General features: G+C 44.7%; 1 long non-coding RNA gene and 1 pseudogene across 1 annotated transcript; one reads left to right on the top strand and one right to left on the bottom strand.

The window, feature by feature from the left end:
- Positions 1 to 7,403, bottom strand: LOC125967802 (ATP-dependent RNA helicase DDX19B-like; annotated as a pseudogene).
- A 4,874-nt stretch (positions 7,404 to 12,277) lies between these two features.
- Positions 12,278 to 14,194, top strand: LOC137840249 (uncharacterized). The gene is made up of 2 exons (XR_011086777.1): positions 12,278 to 12,392; positions 12,932 to 14,194. It is a non-coding gene; the product is annotated as an uncharacterized lncRNA (long non-coding RNA).
- The last annotated feature ends 7,209 nt before the right edge of the window (positions 14,195 to 21,403 follow it).

Below are 21,403 nucleotides of genomic sequence, written 5' to 3'. Positions count from 1 at the left end.
TCTAAAGCTGCGACAGTCAAAGTTGAACCTCATGAGGAATGTGTTTTTGCACTTCTCAGAAGTGACACTAAATCAGTCACACAATTTATTTGTCCCCGTAGATTTTAAATGTGTAGACAAGTACACGTCCTCTATTATGCTATGCGACCATGTTTTTTAACACAGTAAATCTGATTGGCATAGGTCCTCAAGTCAATTCAGCATTTGGTTTAAGAGTTCATTAGATACAAATTTCAAGTGTCATTCAGCATGTGAAGTCCAATATTTTGGATTACCAATAACAAAAGCATATGAATACATAATGCACTTGAGGAAGGCTTTGTGTATTTAGTATCTCACTCACAATCATTGAGAACTTTGTAGTTTGGATGATGAAGAAGAATGGCGCACAAGTCCAACCCTGACTGAGGAGATTGTGAGACAAAATCACATCGAACCTTAATGGTTCGAATCTTTAAAAAAAAACTAAGAATCATGTGACATGTTTAAAACGAACAACTACATGTTAAAGCTGAGCAGTCTTAATACTCTATAAATAAAATTGTGAAGGACGTGTGAGTGGGCCTTACTCCAGAATGATCTAAAATGTTGAGGAGTTATTGGTAGGTCATCTCCATTTTGGCATTTGGCTACGCACCCTGAAGATAAGTTGAGGTTAATTTCATTTCTGTCATGTGAGTATACTCTAAATTTGCATAGACCCTAAAATCCATCCATCAGTCATCACCCAAAATGACGCCCCTGCATTCAGAGCAGCAGTATACCCAACTTCACCCTTTCCACACACTGTCAATGTTGTAATGACCTAAAGAGGATACATTCATGAAAAATGTTCATATATGTATGAACAGCAGAGTCAAATGGGGTTTTAGGAGTTACTTGACAGTTAAACGTGTACAAGGCGAGTCTCTTTTTCAGCGTTACAAAATAAAATTTTATTATAGTAAAAAGAGTGAAATAGGGTATGTTCCACAGACTGAAGTGTATGTAAACGTGCAGTATATGTGGTTTTGCCCCCCCACACTCCACCCTAATGGCTTAAAATAAAATACAAATTTAAAAAGCCAGCATAAAGAAGGATACAGTCTTTGCAGAGCGCTCAGCACACTTGTCTTTCGGTTGGCGATTTTCTCGATTTCATCCAGATCGTGTGTCGAGTTTTTCAATTTTCTTATCTGGAAAAGAGAAAACCAGCGAGTGTTTTTTCTGCCAGTGGACGAATAAAAATGTACATATATATATTTATATATATTACATAGATCCTGGCCAATACAATAGATAATGGCAAGGATAAATACTTACTAAAATGCTCCTGGATCTTGTTGAGAATGTTCATACTCATTCTGCTGTTCACCATGTTGATGGCCAGCCCCCTTTTGCCGAACCGACCCGTGCGACCAATCCTATGCAGGTATGTCTCGTTGTCTGGGTTACCGTCCTGGTCTACAGGCAGGTCAAAATTGATCACCACCGATACCTGCTCCACATCAATTCCTGTTGGACAGCAAGTACAGAAAGAAAAAAAACAAGGCGAGAGGTGATAGGGGAAATTGACGTTAATATTTTTAATGTATGAAGAATACATACGGTATCTTCTCTAATAGCATACAGGGTGTTGACAGTCAGAATACATGTTAAAACAATATTACAAAAGCAATTGATAGGGAGAAGTGGAAGACTAAATAATTGTTAAATATCTACATATTTCATAATTATTTTAGTCATTTATTTGCTTTTGTAATAAATTACTTAAATTGTGAAAAGAGCATCGACGCCCTGTATTACTTCTACGGCCAGGCCGTCACATCACTGCCTTAATTTTGTGACATATGTCCAATTTAATGTATTTTTGTGTTGTATTTTTTATTACTATAGTGAAGGAATGGGGTCAAAATACAAAAAGTCCTGCCTAGCTACAAAAACAGATGTGCTCAAACCTCATTGAATAAAGTACATAAGCAGACAAGTATATTCACATATTAAATCAATAAAAGAAACATTTTAAGCATATAATTATACCTACACACCAAATCAATAAAGACATAACTAGACATTTTTGATAAGTGGTAATGAGAAAGGTTTTTATAACTTTATGATCTGATATATATTTCTGAGCACTTTGAAATAACAAATGTTTTTTGATATATTGCCTGAATAGCTTAATGACCCTTAAGGAACCGTTAATGCATGCCTGATGATTTTCTAAATCACGGACACTGCCAAAGTCGTCTAAAAATGTTCAGTACTGATTGTATCTTATGTTTTGACTAATGCGAGACGCCAGTTTTCGATTACTACTGAACGTTCTGGACAGAGGGAAATATTTTGCCTAACAAAGAAAAGATATGGTTGAAAGCATGATTAAACTAAGAATATGATGACGTAAGCAAGTACATGGAGATCAAAAGAACAAACAAACAAAAACATGGTAAGTGGTGAGTACAAACTTTGCACAGTCAGGGAACATTAATAAACACGTAGATGATGTCACAGCTAAAAGCTCACATAATTCTGTACAAATTGACAAAATTGAAAGAATGATGAATGGATGAGTTGGAACAGTGTATGTGCAAGAATGGAGGAGAATGTTTACAGGAAGGTCACTTGGAGATAAAACCAGCAGGTGCCAGAGGGAGACAGCCCAGCCAAAGATGATCGTCAAGGCTGAAAGACGGAAAGGAAAACAACAGCCCCTACACATCGAATCGCCCATAATCAGCACCCAACCCCACGGAACCAGCTCTCACCGAACTAGCACCCACTCCCATGGAATCAGACTCTCCTGCGAACTTGCCCCGCCCCAAAGACTCATCGCCCATCACACTCGGCCCACACTGGCATGTGCAACTGAATATAAGCTGACCAAAGAACCTTGAACGTTGCCTTTTCTGAATGGAGACGTTCTGCTCTTGAAGGGCCTAGCGCCATATTGTACTTTCCTGAAAACAGAGCTTTCTGAACAAGAATTGTGATTGAACTCAACCAACCTGTGTAAGTCTAATTTGTGCTTCAGTGTCTTAGCATTTTCCTAAATCTGAAGAAATCAAACGAGCACGCAGTGAGTAAATTGGATAACAGGTGATTGGCAATGGCTTTTGCCGTGAGGCGCAAGTAACGCGCTCCCTAAATTGTGGACAAAATCCAACAATACATACATATTTATAAAATAGATATGTTCAACTTGGTCTGCATGGGTTCCTCACCTCTGGCAGACATTTGTGGTGACAAGCACCTTCTCCTTTCCATTTCTGAAGCGTTCAATAACAGCTGCCCTCTGCTCTACTTGTATCTCCCCGCTAAGCAGCGCTACCTGGTGGTTCTCTTTGGAAAGCTCTCCCGCCAGCCAGCCTGCGGTCGGTCTTCCTTGTCTGGATCGCATGAAGGTAAGCAGAGTCACCAGTTCATATACCAGCCAGACACTCAAGGAACATAACTAATTTATGCTTCATGTGGAAAACGACGCCAGTCTTGTGAAGTTCTTTATAAACTCTGGAACATTTCCCAGGAAAATGTGATTCAATTTATAATCTATCAATCGGAAAGTGCTGGGGAAAGGGAAGTGCCTCACATGGCAGAAAATCATAGCCTGGGCTATGGTGATGGCACCATAGATGTTGCACAGGGCTTCAAACCTTTCCTCCTTGCTGTTGCACAACACATAGTACTGCTTGATAGTATCCAGCGTCTCCTCTTCTCTTTTCAATTTGATGATATTTGGGTCGGGCACGATGCGCCTGGCGAAGTCTCACACGGTCTCCTCAAACGTAGCTGAGAACAGCAACATCTGGCAGTTTTTGGGCAGCATCCTGTGTAGCAATGAACAAATTAAAATCCTAGCATCCTTCAGTGGAAACTCAAAATCCGAACATAGACACAAAGTGGACTCCCGCATTTTCATGGTTCGGCTTTCGTAAACACTCTTAATTGCAGATTTTTGTGGAGGAACCTATTTGCCATTACTTGATAAGTTTTAAACAAAGATTGCTTTGGTGCCATCTTGGTCCTCCCTTATAGGACCTTCATTTAGTCAGGCTATTATTGCCTTGTCTGAGCACCTACAGTAAAATTTAAATTTTCATGTGCATCTTTTATTGTCAGGAAACATTTTTATTAATATTCATGTTTACCTCTGGATGCGAATACTCTGGTCTTTGTGACCCTGCGTTGCGATCATGACATCAGCCCAGGGGTGGGCAAACTTTTTGACTTGCGGGCCGAATTGGGTTCTAAATTTTGACCGGGGGGCCGAACCAGGAGCAGATGGATGTAGTGTTTGTGTGAAGTAATATAAACGACCTGTAAAGGTCATTGCATAAAAGGTTTTGGCTTTTAGTAGGTAGTAAAGCATGGATATTCCAAAAAGGTTTTTTGAAAACAAATGCATTTATTAACAGCATTAGAAAAAAAAAAAAATCCCTAAAAAACTGCTATCAGTGATTGTCATAAAATACGACACTGTTGTTATGAATAACAGTCTCCATCACTTCAGTGCCTGCAGGTCAGATTAATGAAAGATGTTTATCTTATGAGATCACATCAAACGGCAAACATTCTGACCAAATATATCATCTTGAAGAATCGGTGAAAGCATACATCCAAATAAAGTAATCAAAACGGCAACACGGTGAGGGGTATCTGAAAATGAGAGCAGAGTTTTAACTCACAAACACCTGGTAACAGAGGTGAGGAAACGGGAAACACTTCCTTAAAGTAAGCCTTAAGAACTTTACAGGTTAAGATTAGTCACAAACAGGTGGCGCATCAATGTCCTTGAGCATCCTGCATTGTTTGAAAATGAGAATGGTCGCTAGTTTCAATCCCTGCTATTTGTACAGATCATATTCAAAATGCTTTTTTTTACAACAAACTTGAAAGCCTCCCCTTCATTTTCAATGGGAACAGTGTTGTTGATCTCCCATTTTTTGATAGTGTGTCATAGTCTGGAGTAAAATTTGTTGTGGCAATTCTTAGGAGAGATCCGAGGTGTTGGTCCGTTTACCTAGATCTGTGACGGGTTGATGTTGATGTTCATGTGGCTGAACGTCACGTCGCGTACGTCGAGCCAAATTGGCCACTCTTTTTAAACACTCGGCACTCAGTGTCCACCTTGCTTTTCCATGGGCGACTCATTTTAATGGAAGGATTCCAGGGGAAGGTTTGTGGGTGGCTTTAGCGTAAAACTGTATCCGAAAGCTCGGCGCGCAAATTACAAGAATGCTGTCGTCACAGCCCACGCTTTAATTTCGGCACTGATACAAATAGAGCGCGAGTGCGCCATTTCCGTACTACTGAGTACGTACACGCACTTGTGAGTGTGCACCGAGCTTTCTGACACGGCTTCCGGAAGTAAATGCGCAGGCGAGTGGTTCAGTCGTTGCAGGCAAAATGACCGGAAAAAAAAAAACCGTTTAATAATACAATTTATTTAGGGTTGGCGGGCCAGATTAAACGGTCCCGTGGGCCGGATGTGGCCCGCGGGCCGTAGTTTGCCCATACCTGCATCAGCCTCATCCAGCACAAACACCCGAATCTTCTCGGGATCAATGAACTTCAATTTGCTGCACCAGTCCAGCATGGTGCCGGGCGTGCCGATGACTATCTGTTCCTGAAGCTTCACGCCTCGCTGCACTGAAAAATTTTCAAAGAAACTTTGTCAACACAAAAACACGCCGAGTACCAGACGAGAACGTCAACATGGCACTCGATGTGAACTTACGCCTATTTCCTCGTATGGCGTAAACTAGTTTGACTTCAGGATAGTTTTTGTCCATCTGCTCAATGACTTTGGCAGTTCATAGGTGGGTGACAAACACAGGCACTGATGGAAAAGGAAAAAGAGATTTAGAAATCTAACTCGCAGGTCACAGAAGGACTAAGGATAAACCCATCTGCAGTCATTTGGATCACTGATAAAAATTAAAAAAAATAACCTGGGGATCTTTGTTGTCTGGATTGAAGTGGCTGAACATGGCAAGCACAAAGGCAGCGGTTTTTCCTGTTCCTGACAGACTGGGCGATGAGATTCTGTGGACTAAACAGAAAAATCAAAACAAACTGACTTCAGTCGCATAATATATTTAGTTCAGAAAAGTAGCACATCACAGTCAATGTACAGCATACTCACGGTTCAGCGAGCATCATAGGTAAGGCGGTCTCCTGGATTTTGGAGGGCCGGTTAAAACCTATGCCATAGACACCCTGAAGGAGCTGTGGTTTACTGCACATATGAGAAAAAATATTTTTGGTCTACTGATCAAGTTTGGCAGGAATACAATTCTGTGTCTTTTATTGGATAACATCCACAGACATGAGCTCATTCTTCATTTATGACAAGATGCACCAAATCACTGTCAGAACACACAAGAGGGATTATGAATAAGTGAAAGAATGATACATTTACAGTCGCAACTCCTCAAAGGACTTTACAGAGTACAGTGGAGAGTTGGGATCCTTCTGAAGAACTTCAACTTGATTTGTGGTGTTGACAAGATTACTTCTGATTAACTTGTTCAACAATGACTGGGCCGCTTTGTCATCCGTGGAAAAAAAGAGTAGAAATTGCGTTTTTAAGATGGGAGGAATTGTTAGTGATCTGAAGGACCATGCAAAGCATACGAGTAAAAGCAACCATGATAAACTTGCATATACAGCAGTACCTCTACTTACAAACGCCTATACTTAGACATTTTGAGATACGAACGGAAGCTGCGCGGATTTTTTGCATCTACTTACGTGCCAATTTTCGACTTCTGAACCGACGCACCAGCAGCCCCCCTTTTTGAGATACAATCCGGACCCGCGCAATTTGCTTTGCATCTACTTATGAACCAATTTTCGAACCGACGTAAATTCATTAATTGCACCAAAAAGTAATGACAAGTATGTGAACACGTTGCAAGGAGTATGTATGTGGAAGCATACAATAATTTCTTGGCATGACTTATTTTTTCTATGTCTTCTCTGGGGTATTTCTAGCAAGTGTTGAAAATTATAACATACCACATATTTTTATTTTTGGTTTAGAATACAAACAGCATCATTCGATCAAAGCTTTTCACTTTGATCCAACCTTTGCTCTATTGGATCACAGCTTTTTACTTTGATGTTCTACCCTTTTGCTCTATCATGTCTATTCGGTCCATAATTTTGTCAGCACAATTGTTGTGAGGAGCGTTTGGGGTGACAAAACAATTCAATTACTGTATGGGAATACATAATCACATCAGCTCACCTCGTTCATCTTCATCTGTCGTCTTTCCTGGAGTCTTATCTCCCGCTTCTGACTTTACAACAGTACTGCCTGCTGATGATACAGATGTTCCTTAGCAAAATTACTTCATAGCCTTTTCATGCTTGAAATTAGTCTCATCACTTTGCAAACATACCGTTTTCTCCAGGTGCATCCTTTAGTTGAAGGTTTCCAATCTGTAGAAAAACAGTTTACCACAGTTGACTAGAAAAACATGTTAACGGCAGTAACTTGGAAAGCACAAATCTAGAAGCCAATGCTTCTACTTAATCAGATTAAGCTATTTAGGAACCTCTTGCATCATTCATTGCCAGCCAGTTAAAGCTGTCTCAATGGATGGTAGCTTCTGCCAAAGCCAGCAATGCACAAGGCACGCAGCAATTATTTACCGGCTAATTTGGGGCATTTTAGCGCAGGGGTCACCAACGCGGTGCCCGCGGGCACCAGGTCGCCCGCAGGCCTGTTCTAAAAATAGATCAAATAGCAGCACTTACCAGTGAGCTGCCTCTATTTTTTATTTATTTATTTTTTTTGCTATTGTTGTTTAAATCAGACTTGCATGTAACTTACAAATGACAACATATATATAAAAACACTTAAAATTTAAAATGTTTTTTGTGTTTAATATAAATGAACTCTGACCTAGTATAGTTCATAGCGTTTGTTGCGCTCATACAAACAAGCTAGCAGACGCAACGAAACTGAGGAGAAGAGTTACCCCAAAAAATGGCAGAAAAAAGAAAGAAAACATATCATTTTCACGACGAATGGGAGGGAGAGTTTTTTTTTACCACTGTGAAAGGATCCTGCGTGTGTCTCATTTGCGGGGCAACTGTGGCGGTAGCAAAGCGGCACAATGTGGAGAGACATTTCACTACATGTCACACAAGTTACCACACTAACTACCCACCGGGCAGCGCACTGCGAGCAGAGAAAGCCCGTGAGTTAAAGGCTGCTTTGTGCAAACGGCAGTCTTTTTTCACTAGACCGGTTAAAAACTCCCAAAAAGCAACCGAAGCCTCGTTTAGAGCTACGCAATTCTTGATTAAGAAAAAGAAGGCATTTACAGACGGGGATGTTGTCAAAGAAGTAATGATGATAATTGCTAAAACTGTGCTTGAAGACGAGAAGTATGGAACCGATGTACTCTCCAGTCTCTCCAATGTTCAACTCGGGGCAACTACAATCGTAAGAAGAGTGTCGATGATGTCTGGGAACTTGGCCGACCAGCTGGACCGTGATCTGGTGAGGTGCCGGTGGTTCAGCATCCAGTGTGACGAGTCGGTGGACGGCAGCAGTACGGCTCAGCTGATGGTCTTTATCCGGATGGTGTTTGATGATTTCTCCACAAAAGAAGAACTTCTGACACTACTGCCCCTGAAGACAACTACGAGAGGAGTTGACATTTATGACGCAGTAAAGGAGTTTTTGGTGGAAGAAAAGGTGCCGCTGGAAAAGCTGGTATCAGTGACTACGGATGGAGCTCCTGCTATGATTGGCCGACACACAGGATTCGTTGCTCACTGTAAAGCTGACCCAGAGTTCCCAAACTTTCTGCAGTACCACTGCATCATACACCAGCGGGCCTTATGTGCAAAAGTGATCTGCTTTGAGCACGTAATGACTCCCGTCGTGAAGATCATAAACAGCATCCGCTCCAGAGCTAAACAGCACAGAACATTCAAGGTACTTTTGGAGGACCTGTCAGCTGAATATGGTGACCTGTTACTGCACACAGAAATCCGATGGCTCAGCAGGGGACGAATTTTGCAACGTTTTTTGTCACTTTTGGGTGAAATCAAAGAGTTCATGCAGTCCAGGGGTGAGGACACCGTGCTGCTGGAGGACACTGAGTGGATACTTGACCTTGCATTTTTAACGGACATTACTGGGAAACTGAACAGTTTGAACTGTGAGCTGCAAGGCAAAGGTAAGACTGTCGCCGATATGATAAGTGCTTTAAATGCATTTAAAGCTAAGATGAGCCTTTTCTCTGTGCATTTACAGAGAAAAAAAGTGCTGCACTTTCCCTCTGTGCAGATGGTGCTGAAAGACAATGCTTCTGCATCTGAGGCTTTTGACAAAGTTGCAGAAAAGTACTCTCAGGTCATAAACAGAGTTGGTCAAGAGTTTGAGAACAGGTTTTGTGACCTGGATCAGCTTGAGCCATGTGTGTCGTTCATTTCTAACCCTTTCATGAACGTGGACATATCATGTATTGCTGAGCAGTTAAGTGCAACATTCAGCCTGGATGCTGAACAGGTGGAGATTGAAATTGTAACACTGCAAAATGACCTCCACCTCAAAGCCCATCAGGCTGCACCAAACTTTTGGTGCCTTCTTGACACAGAAAAGTACAGTGGTGTATGCGCAGCAGCTATGAAGGTTGCAAGCCTGTTTGGTTCAACTTATCTTTGTGAATCAGCCTTTTCTGACATGAACTTCATCAAAAACAAACACAGAACACGCCTCACTGATGCACATCTGCAAGACTCACTCAGAGTTGCAGTGTCAAGTTACACACCAGAGTACAACACACTGGTTAACAGCATGCAATGCCAGGCTTCCCACTAATTGACATAGAAACAGATAACAGATTTGCTGTCCAGTTCAAAGTGTGACATGATTTATTTAAAAATTTGAGAGTTGATTTTTGTATTTTACATGAGTTATTATTTGTACAAACATGGTGCAAAGTAATTGTTAAAAAATGTTAGTGGCTAGCTAGTTAAAATGGGATATTGTGATTTCATAATACTGTTGTAGAAGTGATCATTTTCAAATGTTTGAAAAATATAAAAATAAAGTGTTGCATATTGATATTTATCTGTTTCTATATATTTGTTGTGAGAAATCATTAACATGATCAGTGTTTTCACAAAGATAAATATCATTAATTATTAATAATAACAGAGTTAAAGGTAAATTGAGCAAATTGGCTATTTCTGGCAAATTATTTAAGTGTGTATCAAACTGGTAGCCCTTCACATTAATCAGTGCCCAAGAAGTAGCTCTTGGTTTCAAAAAGGTTGGTGACCCCTGTTTTAGCGCTTGCATTTAAACTAAGCAACTATCCGAAGGCACGGCAATACACGCAGATTTGTGTTGAAACAATGTCTGGCGTTAAACAAATAAAGCATTCATTCATATTTTACAGCGCTAGGCCTATGACTAAAACATCTTCAAGGCTAACTCAACGTGAACTAGCACATTTACATTTACTGATTCGGCGCCCGCTTCCTGTTCGTCAACAGCCTGGGCCCAAGAGTTAGAAGCCATCGTTGTTTTCCCTCTGTCGTTATTTTAAAAACTAAAACTGTGGAAATGTCTCAGACTGTGTGTGAGAGAAAAGTAGAATCCAGTACTTCACAGTCACAATGGCGTGCCGATACCGACTGAGAGCCTTGTACAACAGCAACGTCTACTGAGTGGAAATGAAGTGCATGGAAACAGTTCCTCCGCATTAAAGGTTCCTAGCAGGATTTCCCTCAAACATAAAAAGGAATACTGTGAAAATGATTGCTATGATTTTACAAAACAAAAGTGTCAAAATTCAAAATTATGTCTAGGTTCAAAGATTACCCTGTTAGAGCTAATATAAAATTTTAAGACGATAGTATTTTCCATTTACACTAATTACTAATTAAATGTTATTGTTTGATAATGTTTTCATGGACACTGTCAAGGCAGTACCAATGTAACTTTACTATATATGCTAATACTTATATCATAATCATCCATCCATCCATTTTCTGTACTGCTTGTCCCCACATAATAATAATTAAGTCAAAGTCAAAGTCTGCTATATTGTCAATTTCATCACATGCCAAGACACACAAAGAGATCGAAATTACGTTCCCACTATCCCACGGTGACAAGACATAGTTCACAATGTACATACAAGTAAACAACATAAAAAAATAAAACAAGGCACAAACAATGAATAAATAAGAGTGATGAATAAATAATAAATAAACAAATAACACAACAAATAAGTACAGGACGCGACGCAGAAGGGGGAAGAGAGTTCAGGATCCTAACAGCCTGGAGAATGAAGCTGTGGGTGAGTCTGGCGGTGCGGGACCGCAGGCTCCTGTACCTCTTCCCAGAGGGCAGAAGATAAAACAAAGAGTGAGCGGGGTGACTCACATCACTCACAATCGTGGTCGCCTTGCGGGCGAGACGGGAGGTGTAAATGCCCTTCAGGGAGGGGAGTGAAGCACCAATAATCTTACCAGCCGTGTTCACAATGCGCTGCAGGGCCTTTATGTTGTATTCAGTGCAGCTACCACCCCAGACAGCGATACAACTGGTGAGGACGCTCTCAATGGTGCCACGGTAGAATGTAGTCAAGAAGGCCGGAGGAGCACTTGCTCACCTGAATTTCCGCAGGAAGTACAGGCGGCGCTGAGCTTTCTTCGCCAGTGACGCGGTGTTGGCGGACCAGGAGAGGTCCTCATTGATGTGCACCCCCAGGAATTTGGTGCTGCTCACCCTCTCCACCACAGCACCGTCGATGGTCAGCGGCAGGTGTTGGGTGTGACTATTTAAACATCAGAACTGAATAATTGCACATTACAAAATATTTGTAATGAGTTAGATGATTTGTGAATTATGTTATTGTGCATATCATTTTTCAATGCATTATTTCACAGGTTGCCGATAAACATGGCATGGATGCATCAATGGGTGCGAAAATACAGCGTTTGGACAGAGTCGTGGAATGAGAATGCATGAGAAAATGCAAGGAGGGGCCTGACTACTGGTTGGTATTCCTCAGGCTTAGAGCCACAGAGGCTGATGGTGCAGAGTGGACATCACAATGGAATTTCAATCGGGATGAAGCAGCTTTTGTCACGGTCAGGGGTGGGGCATGGAGCAGGACGACCAAGTGCAGCTTGGACCAGGGTTTATTGGTGAACTCAAAAAAGGCAAACTGACACGACGTAACCACAATAACATGAATGAATGACGGGGACGTGAGACCAGACAACATCAGGACATGACGACAGTAAGACCGGACGACAACAGGAACCAAAAAAGACCTCATGACAAGAACACACAACGTAACTCCAACACCGAACAACCACAACCAATGATCCTACAGGGAGTGAGGGGCAGACAGGACTTATATACACAACAGGTAACGAGAGGCATGTGGGAATAATCACACTGATTATGGGCACACAAGAGGGGAGGGGCGAGCACTCAGACAGAAACCAAGACAACAGACACATAGTGGAGCAGTTGGGGACGAGACGTAACAGCTTTACTGCTTTGGCCTGTGAGATTTAGCTTTTGTGTACATGTTGGTCTACCATCTCGATCAAAATAGCAATGAAATGAATAAGAAAATAAAATAGTGATCAGAACAGGATGTTTAGAAAGGACAAGAATCCATGACAAAAAATATCAAAATGAAAACAAAACATGTCAATTCACATGTTTGTTTCAGCCCACACAGACCGCCCCATCCAAAATCATGCTGGATATTTTTTACTTGATCTTGGTGACTGACAGGAAAAGAACAAAGCCACCTTGCAGACTGATCCTGTTGAGATGAAAATGAATATTAATGCTCAGCATTTTACAATTGAAGTTTTCCACTGCAGTTCTTTGTATATGCCCTTTATTGTTAAATGTTTGAGTGACTTTATTTCAATGTTGAATTTTTTTTCCTAGGATCAGTGTTCCTGTTTGCTTCAAGGGAGACTTCGTTCCACCAACTCGTTGAGGAAACAGCTGGATTGTTACGTAAAGCACAATAGGGACAAAACAGCCCGGAGCCCTTTTGTAAAACGTGAAACGAGATTAGATGGACTTTCCGTTGACTCAGTGTAGTTTGGAGTTCACTTCTATTGATGATCATCAATCGTCCATGCTCATTCATTTTATCAGGGCCAAAGAGCTCCAAGGCTCTCGAGCCCCGGCTGAACAATTTTCAATTCCTTAATAATTTATTGATGCCGGGCAGTCAAATTGCATATCCATAATGTAGAGGAGCTCAGTGCGATGTTGATACAAAACACCCTCAGCTCATTCATGCTCAAAGAATTGCCGATATATGTACTATGTTTGCTCCCACGTGATCCAGTGGTGGCCTCAAGCAGTGAACCAGAGCGCATAAGTCAGCTTTATAATGTTATATATCATACCTGTGGGAACTCGTGCCTTGCTGAAAGTTTTCATCTGAGTGGTCACACTGCAGGTGGAGTTAAAGAAACAACGACAACAAAAAACACCATTTTGCAAAGAGAAAAGCAGAAATGATTTTACATGTCACTCATTTAAGTGTAAATGAAATCAGCCTGTACTGTATTTCCTATTTTGAAAGCATCAAGTCAATTTGGAGAAAGAAAGCTTACAAATGTCACCATGACCTGATAGTATCGTGATGAGCGCTCTACTCTCAGGCTTATTGAACAGTCACACTCTGATTTTGGGTGCGGGCCAGTCACACATGTAGGACAAATTAATGAACCAATGGCCGATTTCCATCTGGGTCAGCATCTTTTATTAATGCGCCGTGCTCAGTTACATGTCATCCTGCCCCCGAGGGCCCTGTGGAGACCCACTCTGCCAAAGCGAGATGGTCCATCATTTTGTTCTGTTTTGAAAATAATCTCCAAGTAATAAATTAGCTGGGGGGCCCTCAAGCGTTTCCCTTTTGTTGACCATCCCACTTTGGATATTCAAGACTAGTGCGCGCGCGCGTGTGTGCGCCTGTGTGTGTTTGTTCGGAAGATGTCAGCTTGCTATTCGCAGATTCATGGTGCTTTATCGATGTGCATTAATATAAAAACACGTGATACCCAGAGCTTATATTGCAGTCTGTCTGCAGCAATAATAATTTGTATTGTATTGTTGTTGTATTATAAATGACTTTGTTTCTATTAAAGTGATGCAGGGTCCAAGAGAGAGAGAGAATAAAAAACATTGATTTCAGCGGTTGCAAGTCTCTTTAATTGATGAACTGTCACGTCTCGTCCCCAACTGCTCCACTGTGTCTGTTGTCTTGGTTTCTGTCTGTGTGCTTGCCCCTCCCCTCCTGTGTGCCCATGATCAGTGTGATTATTCCCACCTGCCTCTCGTTACCTGTCGTGTATATAAGTCCTGTCTGCCCCTCACTCCCTGTCGGATCATTGGTTGTGGTTGTTCGGTGTTAGATTTATGTTGTGTGTTCATGTCATGATGTCTTTTTGGTTCCTGTTCCTGTCATTGGTAATGTCACTGTCAATGTTATTCTTGCTGTGGTTTACAGCAGCAGGTATAAAAGTACATCTTATCACACAGAAGGATGTTTTTAATACTTGGTCACCTTATGGAGAGGACAATATATTCATATTAAACAACATTCGGTATGATGCAGCACAGGTGAGTGTAAAGTGTAAACTGAAAGCACAAAAGTGGAAATGCAATGAGATGAAGCTCTTTCTTTGTGCATGAAAACAACACTGCACCAAAATGAAGCTCGATCTCAGCCATTGATTCCTCAGCATGGACGTGAAGTGGCAACTGAGCAACTAGGTAGAGAGAGAAATGGAGAGAGTGAGAGACTGGGGATGTGGTTGCTATAGAAACAATCTGGTGGGTCTGAACGGTTTCTCCCTGGCATTCATTTCATCATTGAGAACTCGCTCTCTCTTTCTCTTCCCTTCTTCCCTCCATGCCTCTCTTATCTGCTAATCTCTCTGTGAATCTTCCTCGCATTATACTTCCTGACATTATAGTCCGGGACATTTTCCTCTACGTTGTCGTTTGGGTCCTCTCTTGTGTTAATTTCCTCAACGCATTCGAGTCTTTGCAACTCACTCTCGGGAGCCAGGTGGCACCATTCGTTTATGACGAGCCCACTGTCCTCCACCTCTTGGGTGGCATTGTCAATGTCTCGAGTGTGTTTCTCATACCTTTCTCTGTTCCTTTTGACAATTTCGCACACACGCTCCACAGAGTTGTTATATGGTAACTGTACACAGGCATGATCATGAAACAACTGATATGTGGGACAGCGTTCAGATTTTAACTGGCAATCAGCACGATGAGGCAGGTACAGCTTGAGCAAGGCGCAGTAATATTCCTCCGGATTCTTTTGTTCTGAGTATTTGCAGTATTTGATGACTGCATGTTTTTCTGTTCTTTTCTGGACAAACCCCATGTCGTTCAGCAGAGGCAAAACATTCTTACCTTTGACTTGGTTGCTATAAACAATTCTGCACGTTGATGCAAAATCAGCCAAGCACATTACTTCAAATTTCTCTGAGGTCTGCATTTGTATTTGTCTGGCAGGCCAGTCATCCACACTTCATGAGATTCCTGCGTTTTGCCCTCAAGGAGTGAGAGAGGATAACTCATTTTCAGCGCATTGTCACTCGTTTGTACAAATACCACACTGCGGGAGAACTGTTTCATATGCAAGCCGCATGCGCGTGCGACACATTCCTGAGCACTCCTCTTTTCTTGGAGTACGTTTGCTAATCTGCTTCATTTCATCGCTCTCGTTGACATTTTCGCTGCGGGAGTTTTCAATAACCGATTTCAGATATTGGCTCAAACCGTGTTCAGCTTTGCTGATGTAGCTGCAGATGTATGCGATGCAAGAGTAGGCATTCAGGATGTATTGAATGTCCAGGTTTCCATCCCAGGCAAGAAGCCATTGGCGGTTGTAGTTGTTGATCCAGCAGTCTTTTGGTTCTCGCTTAAGCACGACAGAACTCGGCGAGGCCGTCATGTGCAAACAGTTCATGTACTCGTCACCGGTGGGCTTACATTTAGCCAGTAGCTGAGGCAAAGTCAAGGATGACGTTTCAGGCTCATTCAGCAGACTTAGCACGGGAACAAGCTTGGCATTTGCCGCCAACCGATTCTCCTTGTGTTGATCTCGATTGTCGTCGTCGACGAGCGCAGGTCTGACAATCATTGTTTCATCGCACGGTTGTTTGGGGAATCCAAAGCGGCAATTTGCCCCTTGGTGTTTGACACACGTTTTGGAGTGACCTTTGCCGTGCATCTGAACCTCTGTGACCTTTTTGTACAATTTCGGTTAATTCTGTGGGTCCGGCAGCTCAGCAGAGATGTAGCGAGACACAAAATGACAGATGGCTCCATCTGAGGCTTCCTCAAATACAGGGGCACCTTGAACCCATATGAGGCAATGAATGTGAGGACTTCCTCTGTGTTGAAACTCTAATTGGTAAAAGTAGTCGACGACCTCACAAATCGGTTGCGCCGGAGAGAGGATCAAATCTCTGAACAGAGCTTCCACACGTTTGCCAAACATGCGCATCGTCGTCTCAGGATTGCTGCGTAGAATTTTTCACTTGGTTGCCCAGTCAAGTTGGGCGAAATTCACTACTTCACCTTGTTGCGCTTTGATGGCAGTAATGACCTCTTCCCAACGCATTTCGGCAGCAGAAAATGTGCAAAAGAACGTGGGTGTGCCCAGCTGTCGGATCATAGCAAAAAGATCTTTGGTGGTTCTCTCCCAATAGGCTGGCGTACCTCTCAGTGGTCTCATGAATCGGACAGCATCTTTGCTGCGCACCAATTTCTCAACTTCACGTTTGTCCTGAAGCATGGCGTTGTTTATCCTTCGACCATCCCTGGTAAAAGGCTTACCTTTGCGTAGCTGTATTGTCACGCTCGATGTTGCCTGGTAAATTTCAGTCACGGCAAAGAACAATTAGTTTGTATCTCGAGCAAAACGTTCATCCACACAACACAGACACATTTTGAAGTATTTACTTGGTGTGAGTTTTATTGCTCTCTCTTCATCAAGGGTGTTTTGACCAGTGGGAAACTGCACTGGAAAAGCCATGGCCTCAAGTTTGGGAGTCTTGAAAAAGCTTACTGGGTTGTTTCTTTCCGCAGGAGCAACACAGTAAATGCCCTCTGTAAAACTCATAATTTCCTCTGACACATCATTTGGTTGGAGACACGATTCAAGTATCACTCCACCATTTGGTCTTCCGCATTTTATTGCTGCTGTTTGTTATCACTGTTGTTATCTTGTGAGTCACTGTTCATCCCACACAGAGCATCACTCTCAAATCTGTATATCTCCTCCAGAGCTTCCTCATTCTACTCACTGTCGCTCATTTCCGCTTCATCGGAGCTGCTCTCATCAGTGAGGGTTGGTTCGCAAAGGTCCGCATCGTCGCGAATAGTTATGTTTCTGTACTGTGGTTTCATCAGAGCACTCATTAGCTTGGACCAAGTAACAGTTTGAAAAAACTGATGGCCTTTGTAGCAAAGCTGTCTCTTCAGTTTCACTCTCAACATCTGTGACTTACTTCTTAGTCTCTGCAAGACATTGACCGTCTCTTGTACTTCCAATGGCACGCACACCACATTTCCACGAATGGCTCGTTGTTGACCTTTGGGAAGAGGTACGATTTTGGCAAATGATATGCATTTTGAAATGAGGTGTCTCTCCAGTATGTTCAATCCACACAGTTCCTTTGGAATATCAGAGAGTGTGAGATTGAGACATTTTACCATCTTTGAGGTGACTAAAGCAAGTGTGACATATCCACTCCAGTTTTCTTTCAGCTGGTACGCTGCACGAGGCCCATCATCACAAATATGGACAAATTGTCCCATGAGACAACTTGCTACAACATGTCTGTTTTTCTTATAAAAGCTACGTTGACAAGGGCGTACTTGGTTCGGAAACAATGCTCTGTGGCAAACAGTGCAGACAAATGTGGGGCCATTCTTAATTTGGGCTTTGAATAGCTCAACAGCTTTCATAATCACACAGTCATTTCTGACTTTGTCCATCCATCCATCCATCTTCTTCCGCTTATCCGGGGTCGTGTCGCGGGGGAAGCAGCTTTAGGAGGGACTCCCAGACTTCCCTCTCCCCAACCACTTCATCCAGCTCATCCCGGGGGATCCCAAGGCGTTCCCAGGCCAGCTGAGAGACATAGTCTCTCCAGCGCGTCCTGGGTCGTCCCCGGGGTCTCCTACCGGTGGGACATGCCCGGAACACCTCCCCAGGGAGGCGTCCAGGAGGCATCCTGATAAGATGCCCGAGCCACCTCATCTGGCTCCTCTCAACGTGGAGGAGTAGCGACTCTACTCCGAGTCTCTCCCGGATGACCGAGCTTCTCACCCTATCTCTAAGGGAGAGCCTGGACATCCTGCGTTCTCATTTCGGCCGCTTGTATCCGGGATCTCGTTCTTTCGGTCACGACCCATAGCTCGTGACCATAGGTGAGGGTAGGAGCGTAAATCAACCGGTAAATTGAGAGCTTTGCCTTTTGGCTTAGCTCTCTCTTTACCACAACGGACCGGTACAGGGTCCGCATTACTGCCGACGCTGCACCGATCCGCCTGTCGATCTCGCGCTCCATCCTCCCCTCACTCGTGAACAAGACTCCAAGATACTTGAACTCCTCCACTTGGGGCAGGATCTCATCCCTGATCCGGAGAGGGCATTCCACCCTTTTCCGTTCGAGGACCATGGACTCGGATTTGGAGGTGCTGACCCTCATCCCGACCGCTTCACACTCGGCTGCGAACCGTTCCAGCGAGAGCTGGAGATCACGGCCTAAAGAAGCCAACAGCACCACGTCATCTGCAAAAAGCAGAGACGCGATGCTGAGGTCCCCAAACCGGACCCCCTCAACGCCTCGGCTGCGCCTAGAAATTCTGTCCATAAAAATTATGAACAGAATCGATGACAAAGGGCAGCCTTGGCGGAGTCCAACCCTCACTGGGAACGAATCCGACTTACTGCCGGAAATGCGGACCAGACTCTGGCATCGGTGATACAGGGACCGAACCGCCCTTATCAGTTGGCTCAGCACCCCGTACTCCCGAAGCACCCTCCACAGAACCTCTCGAGGGACACGGTCGAACGCCTTCTCCAAGTCCACAAAACACATGTGGACTGGTTGGGCGAACTCCCATGCACCCTCGAGGATCCTGCCGAGGGTGTAGAGCTGGTCCACTGTTCCACGGCCAGGACGAAAGCCACACTGCTCCTCCTGAATCCGAGGTTCGACCTCCCAACGGACCCTCCTCTCCAGCACCCCTGAATAGACCTTACCCGGGAGGCTGAGGAGTGTGATTCCCCTGTAATTGGAACACACCCTCCGGTCCCCCTTCTTAAAGAGGGGGAACCACCACCCCAGTCTGCCAATTCAGAGGCACTGTCCCCGATGTCCACGCAATGTTGTAGAGGCGTGTCAGCCATGACAGCTCCACAACATCCAGAGCCTTTAAGAACTCCGGGCGGATCTCATCCACCCCTGGGGCCTTGCCACCGAGGAGTTTTTTAACTACCTCGGTGACTTTGACCCCAGAGATTGGAGAATCCGCCTCAGAGTCTCCAGGCCCTGCTTCCTCAATAGAAGGCGTGTTGGTGGAATTGAGGAGGTCTTCGAAGTATTCTCCCCACCGACTCACGACGTCCCGAGTCGAGGTCAGCAGCACGCCATCCCCACTGTAAACAGTGTTGACGTTGCACTGCTTCCTCCTCCTGAGACGCCGGATGGTGGACCAGAATTTCCTCGAAGCTGTCCGGAAGTCATTTTCCATGGCCTCACCAAACTCCTCCCACGCCCGGGTTTTTGCCTCAGCAACCGTCGAAGCCGCGTTCCGCTTGGCCATCCGGTACCTGTCAGCTGCCTCCGGAGTCCCGCAGGCCAAAACGGCCCGATAGGACTCCTTCTTCAGCTTGACGGCATCCTTTACCGCCGGTGTCCACCAGCGGGTTTGGGGATTGCCGCCACGACAGGCACCAACGACCTTACGGCCACAGCTTCGGTCAGCCGCCTCAACAATGGAGGCGCGGAACATGGTCTACTCAGACTCAATGTCCCCCGCCTCCCCTGGGACGTGGGAAAAGCCCTGCCGGAGGTGGGAGTTGAAGCTCTTCCTGACAGGAGCTTCTGCCAGACGTTCCCAGCAGACCCTCACAGAGCGTTTGGGTCTGCCAGGTCCGACCGGCATCTTCCCCCACCATCGGAGCCAACCCACCACCAGGTGGTGATCAGTTAACAGCTCCGCCCCTCTCTTTACCCGAGTGTCCAAAACATGCGGCCGCAAATCCGATGACATGACTACAAAGTCGATCATCGAGCTGCGGCCTAGGGCGTCCTGGTGCCAAGTGCACACATGGACACCCTTATGTTTGAACATGGTGTTCATTATTGAAAATCCGTGTCGAGCACAGAAGTCCAATAATAGAACACCGCTCGGGTTCAGATCAGGGGGGCCGTTCCTCCCAATCACGCCCTTGCAGGTCTCACTGTCATTGCCCACGTGAGCATTGAAGTCACCCAGTAGAACGATGGAGTCCCCAGAAGGAGCGCTCTCCAGCACTTCCTCCAGGGACTCCAAGAAGGGTGGGTACTCTGAGCTGCCGTTTGGTGCATAGACACAAACAACAGTCAGGACCCGTCCCCCCACCCGAAGGTGAAGGGAGGCTACCCTCTCGTTCACCGGGGTGAACCCCAATGTGCAGGCGCCCAGCCGGGGGGCAATAAGTATACCCACACCTGCTCGACGCCTCTCACCGTGGGCAACTCCAGAGTGGAAGAGAGTCCAGCCCCTCTCGAGAGGGCTTGTACCGGAAGCCAAACTGTGCGTGGAGGCTAGTCCGACTATATCTAGTTGGAATTTTTCTGCCTCGCACACCAGCTCAGGCTCCTTTCCAGCCAGAGAGGTGACATTCCATGTCCCAAGAGCCAGCTTCTGCAGCCGGGGATCAGACCGCCAAGGTCCCTGCCTTTGGCCGCCGCCCAGCTCACACTGCACCCGACCTCTTTGGCCCCTCCCACAGGTGGTGAGCCCATGGGAAGGGGGAACCACGTTTCCTTTTCGGGCTGTGCCCGGCCGGGCCCCATGGACGAAGGCCCTGCCACCAGACGCTCGCCTTCGAGCCCCGCCTCCAGGCCTGGCTCCAGAGGGGGGCCCCGGTGATCCGCGTCCGGGCGAGGGAAAACGAAGTCCATTTATTTTACTCGTCATAAGGGGCTTCTGTGAGCTGTGCTTTGTCTGGCCCTTCACCTAGGACCTGTTTGCCATGGGTGACCCTACCAGGGGCATGAAGCCCCCGACAACATGGCTCCTAGGATCATAGGGGCACGCAAACCCCTCCAACACGGTAAGGTGACGACTCACGGAGGGGTTTATGATTTTGTATTT

The sequence above is a fragment of the Syngnathus scovelli genome, chromosome 4 (genome assembly GCF_024217435.2).
Source record: "Syngnathus scovelli strain Florida chromosome 4, RoL_Ssco_1.2, whole genome shotgun sequence".
Classification (NCBI taxonomy): Eukaryota; Metazoa; Chordata; class Actinopteri; order Syngnathiformes; family Syngnathidae; genus Syngnathus; species Syngnathus scovelli.
Note: the sequence above shows the minus strand (reverse complement) of the source record. Positions and strands in the feature narration are given on the sequence as shown.